General features: G+C 47.5%; 1 long non-coding RNA gene across 1 annotated transcript; it reads right to left on the bottom strand.

Annotated features, from left to right (window-relative positions):
* Nucleotides 1–5,029: 5,029 nt before the first annotated feature.
* On the bottom strand, nucleotides 5,030–10,171 carry LOC146584043 (uncharacterized). Its single transcript, XR_014898282.1, has 2 exons — nucleotides 10,012–10,171; nucleotides 5,030–7,733 (listed from the first exon to the last, which is right to left on the bottom strand). It is a non-coding gene; the product is annotated as an uncharacterized LOC146584043 (long non-coding RNA).
* Between the last annotated feature and the right edge of the window lie 43 nt (nucleotides 10,172–10,214).

Genomic DNA, 10,214 nt, shown 5'->3' with positions numbered 1-10,214 from the left:
TAAACACTTATGTGGCATTTGAAATTCATTATAGTTCCACATTTTATGAATCTCAAATGCGCGTTGAAAAAATGATTTTGAATATTTATAGGCTTTAATATACTCGCTCACCATACAACATCTGGAATTTTGATAATTCCAGCCTGCCACAGGCCAGTTGCGCTAACTGAGCTGGTACCACAAACGTGYATCTCTGGTCTGGACTATTTATTCGTCTTGCTTTGAGGTCACACTGATCAGATGCTAAAGCATTCTAGGCAGAGCTTGGAGACTTGATAAAAGTCTCCGGGCTACCAATTCACTTTTGCTTTAAAAAACAAAATTAAAGAGAAATTTTCTGGTTTTGAAATTTTAGATTAATGAGGACCTTTCAGTTGCCTTGTAACTGTATATCTTGACTGATTATACATTGGGTTTTGTATCACGGTATATTATACTCTGAAAATCCTGTTACATATGCGTTAAATCGGCAGTGAAGGTCTGACTACTTCCAGGGACCTCGTTACACATTCTCCATTAAAGGACTCTTTCTACTGTGTCCGGCTGCTTTTAATTCCCAGTCAAGGTYGCACCTTGCACGGTCAGAGCTCAGCTGTAACTACTTTTCTTAAGAAGTGAGAAGTCGCAGCGCTCTTCTGTTAATTTATGTTTTCTTTTTGCAGTCCTCGAGGACTTGAAATTTATTGCATTTCACAATTAGTTTTTGGTAACTGTTTGGATGGGGCAGTAGTTTCCTAACTCCATCGGCATTGCAGGAGCCGGGGAGGTCACGGCTGTTGCGGACCCGAAGGTGGAGAGAGCGGAGCTGAGGCGGGGTCTGCAGGGAGCCCGAGCGCGCCGTCGCCGGGGATCCGCACCGCGGGGAAGGGTCCGCGCTAGGCACTGCCCGGCCAGCGGGGGCGGCAGGGTGGCGGCGAGCCGCTGCGGGTGACGGGTCTGTAAATACCTTTTCTTCCAGGTTCCTCTACAGCCTCAAACCACCGGTGAACCGAAATTCCTCTGCCCGCGCACGTCGGCGCGGGAGCCGGTAGGAGAGGCACGCCGCTGCCACGAGCAAATCGCGAGGAGGGGAAAGCGCCGGGGTCGGCGGCGGCTTCTCCCCGCTGCCACCGCGAAGGGAGCCCGGCGGGGCCCCGCGCTGCGCGGCCCCGCGCTGCGCGGCCCCGGGCATCGGCGCATCGGCGCAGCGTGTTCTCCTCCCCGACGGTCTGCGCCCTCCTGCAGCTGCTGGGGTTTTTTTGTGTGTTTTTCTTCCCCGTTCATAAACGTAGGCAGGAATACAACTAACCAGCTAATGATTTGGTGTGGGAATAGCTGGGAACCGTCCCTCTCCGGCTCTTGCGAGGTTTCTCGCAGCGGTGCGGCCAGCCCGCACCCGCCGCGCAGCCCCGCGCCGCCGGCGGGAAGGCGTTTGGGGGAGAATCGGGCAAAACTCACCTCTCCGGTGCGGGGACCTGCGCGGCGGCGGAAGCCTGCGCCGCCCCTCCGCGGCCGCCCCGGCAGCGCGGGTTTTCCGCAAGCGCTGGGTGTTGCCTCGACTTCCCCCTCCGTCCACAGAGATGCTTTCAAGAGTGCGTTACCGTGTATTCGCTCTTTTCTCCTAAAATTCCTTCCTTGACGATTTTCTCTCTTCCACTCACAAAATGCAAAGTGCCCAACAGGAATCTGAGAAGACCAAACGCCCCGCAGCCGCGGTCTTTACCGTGTAACCCCCGCAGGCTTGGGATTAGAAAACCGCCTCGCGCTTTCCAGTAAAGAATAAGGGGGAAGAGKGGGTGAAATCCCCAAACCACCCTCTTGTTCTCGCTGCGTCTTCCATAACGCCCCGTCTCCTCCTTCCCGTCGAATCGTTCTCACCAGTTCTGCACACTCAGATCAGAAGTGTGTCGCTCCGAGGAGGCGGCTGAGTCCTCTCGCCGCGTGTACGGCGTGAGAAGCGCCCTCGGACGTCTGCTCTTCTCGCACTGGGCTTCCCGCAGTCTTCCACGCTCTGTTATTTGAACAGAGCGCAAGAATGGTTTTACGGGAGAAATTCCCGACAGCAGCGCATTATACTTTGCTCCAGAACTGGAAAGATTCGAAATTGCTTTTTTYYCCCCCCCTTTCACTTAATGAGTTTGTCGCCAAGCTCCTCTGAGTCATTAGGGCGCCAGATCCACCGCTTGCTCCCTTCGTTACGCTGCGCTTTAGCCCGCGCTTACTGCTACGCGGGGCGCGCCGGCGTCTGCCTTACCGGGTGCCTTTTTGGGYACCTTCACGTGCTTAATTTAAATCAAGGCAATTTTGTCCTTCATGCAGCTTTGCATCGCGGATACTAGATGCTTCCCGCTAAAGCCAAGCGCTCAACATAGACACCTGGGTTCGAGTCACATTATTTAGCCAGAAGAATTATTCCGGATAAGAGAGGCAAAGAAAGCAATTGCCTCCCTGGTAGTGCTAGGAGCAAGACCTGAAGTTTTAGTAGCATCGAGCACGGGGAGTTCCCGTTGTGCAAAGCACCACACAAACATGTACAAAACCCGTCCTGGCTCAGTGCACGCTGGATGCGAGACGAAGAAAAGCAGATGCGGTGGGTGGGCAAGAAGTGCAAGAAAAGCAAGATAATGCTGGCTACCACAACGAGCTGCTAATCACTGCCAAAATTCCCTTTGCATCGAAAGAGGTGAGCAGGAAAAGGCTGCAGGTAGATAGGGTAGCTTTGGGGGTTGCTTTTTTTAGCGTTTACAGGAATCCACGACACCTCATTTGACTCCCAAAGCACTCGCTCGCTAACGGAGGTACCTGGTACTGTGAGTAACGTACCCTTAGTGCGGGGGAGGGATTTGGTCTGGGGAAATTAATAAGAGGATTGGTGTAAAGCCGCGTGATTAATAATTTTGTTTAGTTTCTACCCTTTAAGCCCAGTATTTTACTTACCGCAAGGAACTGCAGCCTTTCAGCTTCTTGATAGAAACCACACCAAAACCGTGGAGGAACCTCGACGGCTCTTCCCCCGCAGCGGTCCCAGGCGGCAGAGCCGGCGGGTACCGACCCCCTCGGCTTTCGGGCGCAGCGCCCCGCGGAGCTCTGCGCGCTGCCCGGCGGGCGCCGCTGCCCGTGCGCGCTCCGCCCCGCCGCAGCGCGCCTCCCGCGGAGCGCCGCTCTTCTCCGGGGGCTTTGGCCGGGGGGCTTTTTTTTCTGTTTTTTTCCTCCCTCTTTTTAAATTTTTTTAAGGCAGTGTGTGCCTGAAAGACAACCTGCAAACACTTCGGAGGCAGAACTTCTGCACCAAGGGGAGATTCACAGGAGCTTCCCCAGCTTCTCGGCAGCACAAACCCGCAGCCGGCCAGCCGCCCCCCAGGCATTTTTCTTCCCCCCCCCCCCATTTTTTTTTGTTTTTTTTTTTTTTTGCACGCTGTTTGTTATTTTGCATTTTGCGCTGGCAACATCCCGCAGCGGCCGGGGCACCGCGGCCCCGCCGCCGGCTGCAGCTCGCCCACGGCCGGGGCGTCTCGGTACCGCCCGCGGGGTCGTTTCCACCCCGGGCTCGATTTCACCTCTCAAGCCTCCGCTTGCCCGCGGGTCCCGAAGCGGCGCGGGCGGCTTTACCCCCGTTACCGCCACAGCGTTTTCATCCTGGCTGGAGGCTACAGTCTGGAGCGGGCGAAAGCAGGAGTCTTCTAACTGCAAATGAGGTGGAAATCTCTTTTTGCAGCTGAATAGAATCAAGCTGATCGCAACAGAGAAATCTTATTAAAAAAAAAATAAAAATAAAAGCCACAAAGCTGATTTTTTGTTAAGCTCTCGCACTCCGTATGTAATTGCTACCAATGTAAAACTTACCCGCCACATTTTAAAAAATTCTAATGTAAGATTAAAGTATAGAAATATGGAATTAATCGCTTTCCTGACCATTTTAGCTGTAAAGCAAGTCTTGCTTCTTTAAGTCACTATTCACGATTCCTGTGGGAAAGCAGTATTTTTTAATGGTGATTACGGGCTTGACCTGTAGAAAGTGGTAACGTACYATTTTACAGATGCAAGTGAAAGAATACAGATGCCTTGATTTGAAATACRTTAATTGGGTGTCCAAACACCGTGATTTAAAACGGTTTGTGGGAGCACGTGGTCCTAGCGAATAGGACAGACCCGCTTTTTAAAAGCTGGTTCTAACCACACACGCTCCTTTTGYGCCGCCAGCGTGCTTTAAGCAGTATTTACGTGCCTGCAGGTTATTTATGTTGATCTCTTGGTGGTACCTGTGCTTATCTTGCAGACCAGGGGCAGTGATTACACTATAAATCTGCAAGATAGCATTCCTCCCTCCCCCATAACTATCAAACTTAATAAATCCATTAAAAATAGTTGGGGAAAAAAAAAAGCATTTTTATATGCCCCCCACCCTCCACTAAGCAGGAGACTGCAGCATTGCAGCAGGTCATGGCACACTGCTCCCCACAGCACCAGGACTTCGCTCCAGCTTCCAAGCGYCAGTGCCCAGGCAGGGGCTGAGCCCCCTGCCCACCCAGCACCCCCGACGCAGAGCAGCCCTGCGCAGGGCTGCCCAGCCCTCACTGCTGCTCAGGCCGAGCCTCCCGCCTCTCGAGCCTGGAGGAGAAAGCTGGGACGCCCACCACCAGCTTCCCCATCAAGAGTGCTTCCCTTCCATACCTCTCCCGGACAAGTCTTGCGTACCTCCAGCCCTCTCACCAACCCCCAAACCCGTCTGGTGAGGAACAGGAGCTGCCTGGCCGCGAGGGCAGCTCCCAGCACCCCTGGGAGCACAGGGCAGGGGGGCCCACCCCTCCTCCTGCACCATCCAGGCTTCATCCCAGTGCTGCCAGCAGCCCTTGCATTCCCTCCCATGCTTGGTCCTCCCCCACTTGCTGCTGGCAGAGCCCTCACCCCACGGAGTRGACCCCAGCCCCATATTGCACTGCGCCCCTGGGATCCTTAGGGAAGAGTTCGGCTGCCACAGCAGTGCCCCCAGCCTGGCAGTGCCAGGGCGCAGCCCCTCCCTCGCTCTGTCCCCATGAACGACACCGAGCCCTTTTTGCTTGCTGCCTCCGCAGTGGTTTATTCGTGTAGGGAGAGAGGAACCCCAGGCCCGACCACCAGCAGGGAAGGTCCCAGGTGCTGCRCAGAGGAGAGTGCGCGGCCCCCAGGTGCCTCCCGAGCCGCAGMCCTCGCTCTTGTGGCAGAGACTAATTTCCAGCCTCACTAAAGCAGCAATGCAATACTGGAGAGCAACAGGCAATCCCAAACTCCAGTATTTACGTGCTGCTAGAGCACTGCTGACAACTTTCCATCCTAGCGCTTCTCCACAGCCTCCAGACCCCCCTGCACATGGCGTAACACAGTCCCTGGCAAACCCTCTGCCAGGGAAAGGACAGACTGGCAGGAGCATTACCTTGAACAATATATGAGAGGTAAAAAGCCAGCCGAAGGCATTGTGCTACAGCCAAGATCAAGCCATGCCCACATTGGAAAACAACAAAAAGGAGCCGAAAGTCCTTCCTGCCTGCGGGCCCAGCCCCGTTCAGACACACACAAGCACAAATTCATACAGTATATATTTGCAGCTGCAAAGGAAGTGCACAGATAGAAGCACCGAGAAGACTTATCTACACATACCTGTTCAACTGAACTAAAGAGATACAGGGGAATGTGTTAGCTTCCACATCTATGATAACCAGAAGCTCACTTTCTTGTCTTATCCTTGAGGTAATGAGGCAGCCCAGAATGGTCTGTATCTCCTTGTCCCTACAAACCATGATGTGCTGCTACATCTCCTCAAAGCCCACTGAATGTTGACATTCCAAATGGTATTTTGATTTTTTTTTAAACCATGATATAAGGTACTGAAGAACACTCTACAATGAAGACATTTAATGTGCATGCTTTACCATCATTGGACTTTTTTTTTTCTTCATGGGTGCTATCAGAAAGTCTGTAACTATAAAAGAACAAGCAGTTACACAGAGTAAACAAGCCAGTTTCAGAAACAAAATCAGAAATAAGCCATTCTCCCCAGCCCCCAACATACTTGACATTTGGGCCTTAACAAACCTACGCTTTCAGATCCAGCAGATGTGCTGATCTACTGTAAAGATCTCGCAGACCTTTCTGGCCCTCCCAAATGGTCTCTTGGGAAACGCTACCTTGAACTTCCTTCTTCTGGGCTGCTGAGCACCAGGGATTTTCCAACAGCAGCCCTGTTAGTATTTAAATCCAAATTCCCACAGTGCAAAATGTTTTATGCTTTCTTAAACTTATTTTAATTTGGATCATTTTGACTTTTCAGACATCTTAAAAAAACAAAAAAACAAACAAACAAAAAAAGTTTTTTTGGAAGATTAGATCATGCTCTTTCCCTATTTGAATGACAAAACTCAAGTTACCAGAAATGGAAAACACCCTGGTACTTCACTGCCTCCCTTGTCCATACCAGAAGGGAAGAAAATAACTGCAGGGCAGAAAAGAGCACAAACAAGGCTGTAACTTTCAAGTGCAGAGCCGCCAGAGGCAGTTACACGTCAGCATGTGAGTACCAGTACAGAAGCAGATAGCCTGACATTTTTGTATTTCCTTTTGACTTTTTTTTTCGGTTATGTGACAACTTCCTTCAATTCATTTTCTTAAAAAGCAGCATCACAAAAAACTGAACAATGTCAGAAGTAGTGCTATTCGTTCAAATGCTTGTGCTGTCTCTGAACACTGCTTATCCAAGATCCAGTTTGTCCACCTCCTAGTCTCTGCCTTTTTAGCAAACTTAAAAATAGGAATTTCAAAAGCTCTTATGACCTGTGCCAAATTATTGCAAGTTTTTAAATTAAATATTTGCCAACAAAAAAGCACTATTTTTTCTCCACTTCAGCGTCCTCAATTCTGATAGCACTAGTTCCAGCTCTCTAAAGAGCAATTGCTACTTACTGCAAAGAAACAAACAAGTACAAAGAGAAAGTTAAACCTTTATAAGCTAAAACAAAACAAGTCTCCACATAATTTTACTCTTCATTTTGTTTCTGTAACAACGTTTTACTTGACAGCACCTGTGTGGTCTTATTTATTTCTTCAAGTGACTTAAAAAAATACAAAAAAGCAAACAAGCTTAGTTCTAGAATCCATTTTCATCGTGTTTGAGGTTCATGTTTTAATAAATGTTTATATATAATCAGCCTTTAGCCTAGTTAGACAAGTGGGGCAAAGAGCTCTCTCCTAASCAAGAGTGACTTTCCAAAGTGATCGTTCAATACACGTCCACCAACCTTTTTTTCTGAGACAGAGAAGGCCAGCACTCACATGGAATATTGAGCAACGGCAATTCCACATAGGCAATAAAATACAGATCTGCAAAAACAGGTGAACGTATGCTATGAGAGCATAACTATTTTAAGCAAAACAAAGCTGTGTGTGAAGCATCCCGATTCACACTTCAGTTTCTTTCAGGATTTTTCAAACTTTGTGTTTTGGATCCTAGGTGTTAAATCAGAGAGATGGTAACTGAAAAGGATGATCTGAGTTTATCTCTGCCTTCTCTAGGTGTTAACCACAGTGTCCAAAGAGAATACAGCAATTCAGAAAGCTCTGCATTTATCCAGAGTGCCAGGGACAGGGATGCTACAAGCAGTTCAAAGCGGRCAGGCACACAAACTCACCTTTCCCATTTTACCTTTGACTGAAGACAAAGATGCATCAGCTCCTCCTGCAAGTGCTTCTTGCTTGACATAGGGCAATTTCTGTTTCAATAGGAACTAAAAAACAACACAAAGAAGAATTTAAAAAGCACATCAACAGGCACCGCGCTGCAGAGGGGTGAAATGTGCTGTAGGACAGCCTGGTTGCATGCAAAGGACAGAGGTAATATACATAGGCTCTGATGGGCACAAACCTTTTTGAATGGGGTGGATAAAGTCAAATTTTCACCCCCTAGATAGGCCAGATCACAAACTACTTAAGTAGTGATTGCATCCTGCTCCCTATTCTCCCCGTTACTTCAGCCAGGGCCAGCGGTACCATCGGAGTGAGCCAGTTGCCAGCAGCACACTTCTCGTGAATGGTGCTGGGAGCCCCAGCGGTCTGCAATGCCAGGGAGCGAGGGGAGTTGACATGGTGCCCACCAGGCCCCCGTGCAGAAGCAGCACCAAAAGCAGCAGTGGCGCAGCGTGTGGGAAGAGCTGCTGCACAACAGCTCGGTGAGCAGCAAACCCCCCTCCAGAGGGAAAGGAAATGTATTATTCGTGTTGCTTTGGAAGCTAAACCACCCCTCAGACAGACAGGTAAAGTACCTGCAGCACCTCCAGCAGTGGCCGCTGCCCAGAAACTGCCCTGCTTGTGCTCCAGGCAGCCTCAAGAACTCTATTTCAGTGCAAAGGCACTGAAAATATTCTCCAAAACCTGAGCTTCCCAAACACACCGCTCACTTCCACCTTACAGACGAGAAGTGAGCGTCAGAGGTGAGTCACATGCATATTCCTTCTTCTGCCATAAGCAAATGAGGGCTTCATGCTTGTTGTCTACACCCCAGTTATTTCTAGAAGTCAAGACTTCTACCTGTCACATACACAACTCAGACATCTACAGAAGTTTTAATTAAATCTTCCAACTGGGGAATTTGAACACGCAGAAATCCATTGCACAAAACAACGTGACTTCTGCTTGCCAAAGTATATTGAGCAGTTAAGCAGAAAACAACCCCCCTCAAACACATGCATGCACAAATTCACCCTGAAATACAGGGTTCCCTTAAAATGCAACTCAGTTCCTCTTTACTGATATTATAACAGCAAAAAAAAAAAAAAAAAAAAAAAAAAGTGAGAAAGAGCGCCATGGGAAAGGAAAGGAAATAAATATACAAGCCCATGACAGGACAGATTTGCATACAGAGCCTTCACTGACTTGCATACTCTCCACTTCAGTGCTAGGTAAGGTCAAAGACAAGTCAATATTAAGCATTTCCTACATATTTAGGCACAGGGAAAAAAAATGCTATCAAATTGTTTTTCAAGAGAAAGGCACAAAAAATACTGAAGGTATTGTTCTCCTTTGAAAGGATAATTTTAAAAAAAAGCATTTACTTTACAAAAAGACTAAAATAAATCATCTCACTACAGTTGAAGGTCCCAGATATTAGTGAGATGTTTACAATTATGGTAATGAAACAAAAGCAAAGGGGTGAGTTGCACCCACTGAAACATTTCATATGCGACTGGGTCTGTCTTAAAAAAAAAAAAAAAGCCACTTTAATTTCTGCCTTCGTTTGAATATTTAAACAATAAAATTTAAACAAAGTCATGTATTAATATTTACAGATGTGGCTAATAGCTGGAATCAAACCCGATGTTTGATCGACAACCACCAAATGTTTCCAGCTATTACATTTCTGATATGACTTGACTCAGAAGTCTGTCGAAGTTGAGCTTAGGCAGTGTAAAGAGAAGTGACTATTAAGCAGCACTAACAGTCAGATGTGGGAACTGCACACAGCAAAGTTACTTTCATTTGCACAGGAATCTACAGCGCATCTCCTCGGTGTGCAAATTACACATAAAAACTGCTACTACACATTTTACACGGCTAAAGCATCTTCCAAAGTAGTAGAAAATAAATGCATAAAAYGTATTTTAATGCACACTCGTACTTTAGAGCTATATGAGTGTGGATAATTTCTCATATATTTCATTTAAAATATTCTTTCCTCACTAGCCTATTTAGTAAAAGATTAGAGGAGTAGTATGCCTTTTAGACAAATAAAAGCACATTAGAGCTACATTTAAATTTTAGCACAGCATACTTTCTGCATATTAAATCATGCAACTTTAACATGCCTTTACACGGAACAGAACATCCGAAACCAAACCGATACTACAAAAGACAAATTCAAATAACGTACAAAATTAATTCATTAATTTTACTTAACTTTGATTTTGACCCGAATATTCTTACTAGTTTAACTGTATCAAGACAAGTCTATTAACATGACACTGAGCTATTTCTACTCGCAAAGGCCTGCGGGGTAAGACTTTGACTTACAGTACTCCAGAAAACCAGTAAAATCCACAGTAAAATTCCAGGATCCACAGTTTTTTCTCAACACTGCTGAACAGAAGAAAAGTATGATGCTTCTTGTTACTTCCATTTTTTGCATTGTCATCTCATCCAGTTTTAAACAAGGGACAGATCTGGAAGCCCGAATCCTAAAAAGTTTTTTTGTTGAGAATAGGAGAAAAAAAAAA

This window comes from Rhea americana, unplaced genomic scaffold, assembly GCF_003343005.1.
Source record: "Rhea americana isolate MKP2758 unplaced genomic scaffold, rheAme1 scaffold_98, whole genome shotgun sequence".
In the NCBI taxonomy this organism is placed as follows: Eukaryota; Metazoa; Chordata; class Aves; order Rheiformes; family Rheidae; genus Rhea; species Rhea americana.
The sequence above is the reverse complement of the archived record's forward strand: the minus strand, read 5'-3'. Positions and strand labels throughout refer to the sequence as shown.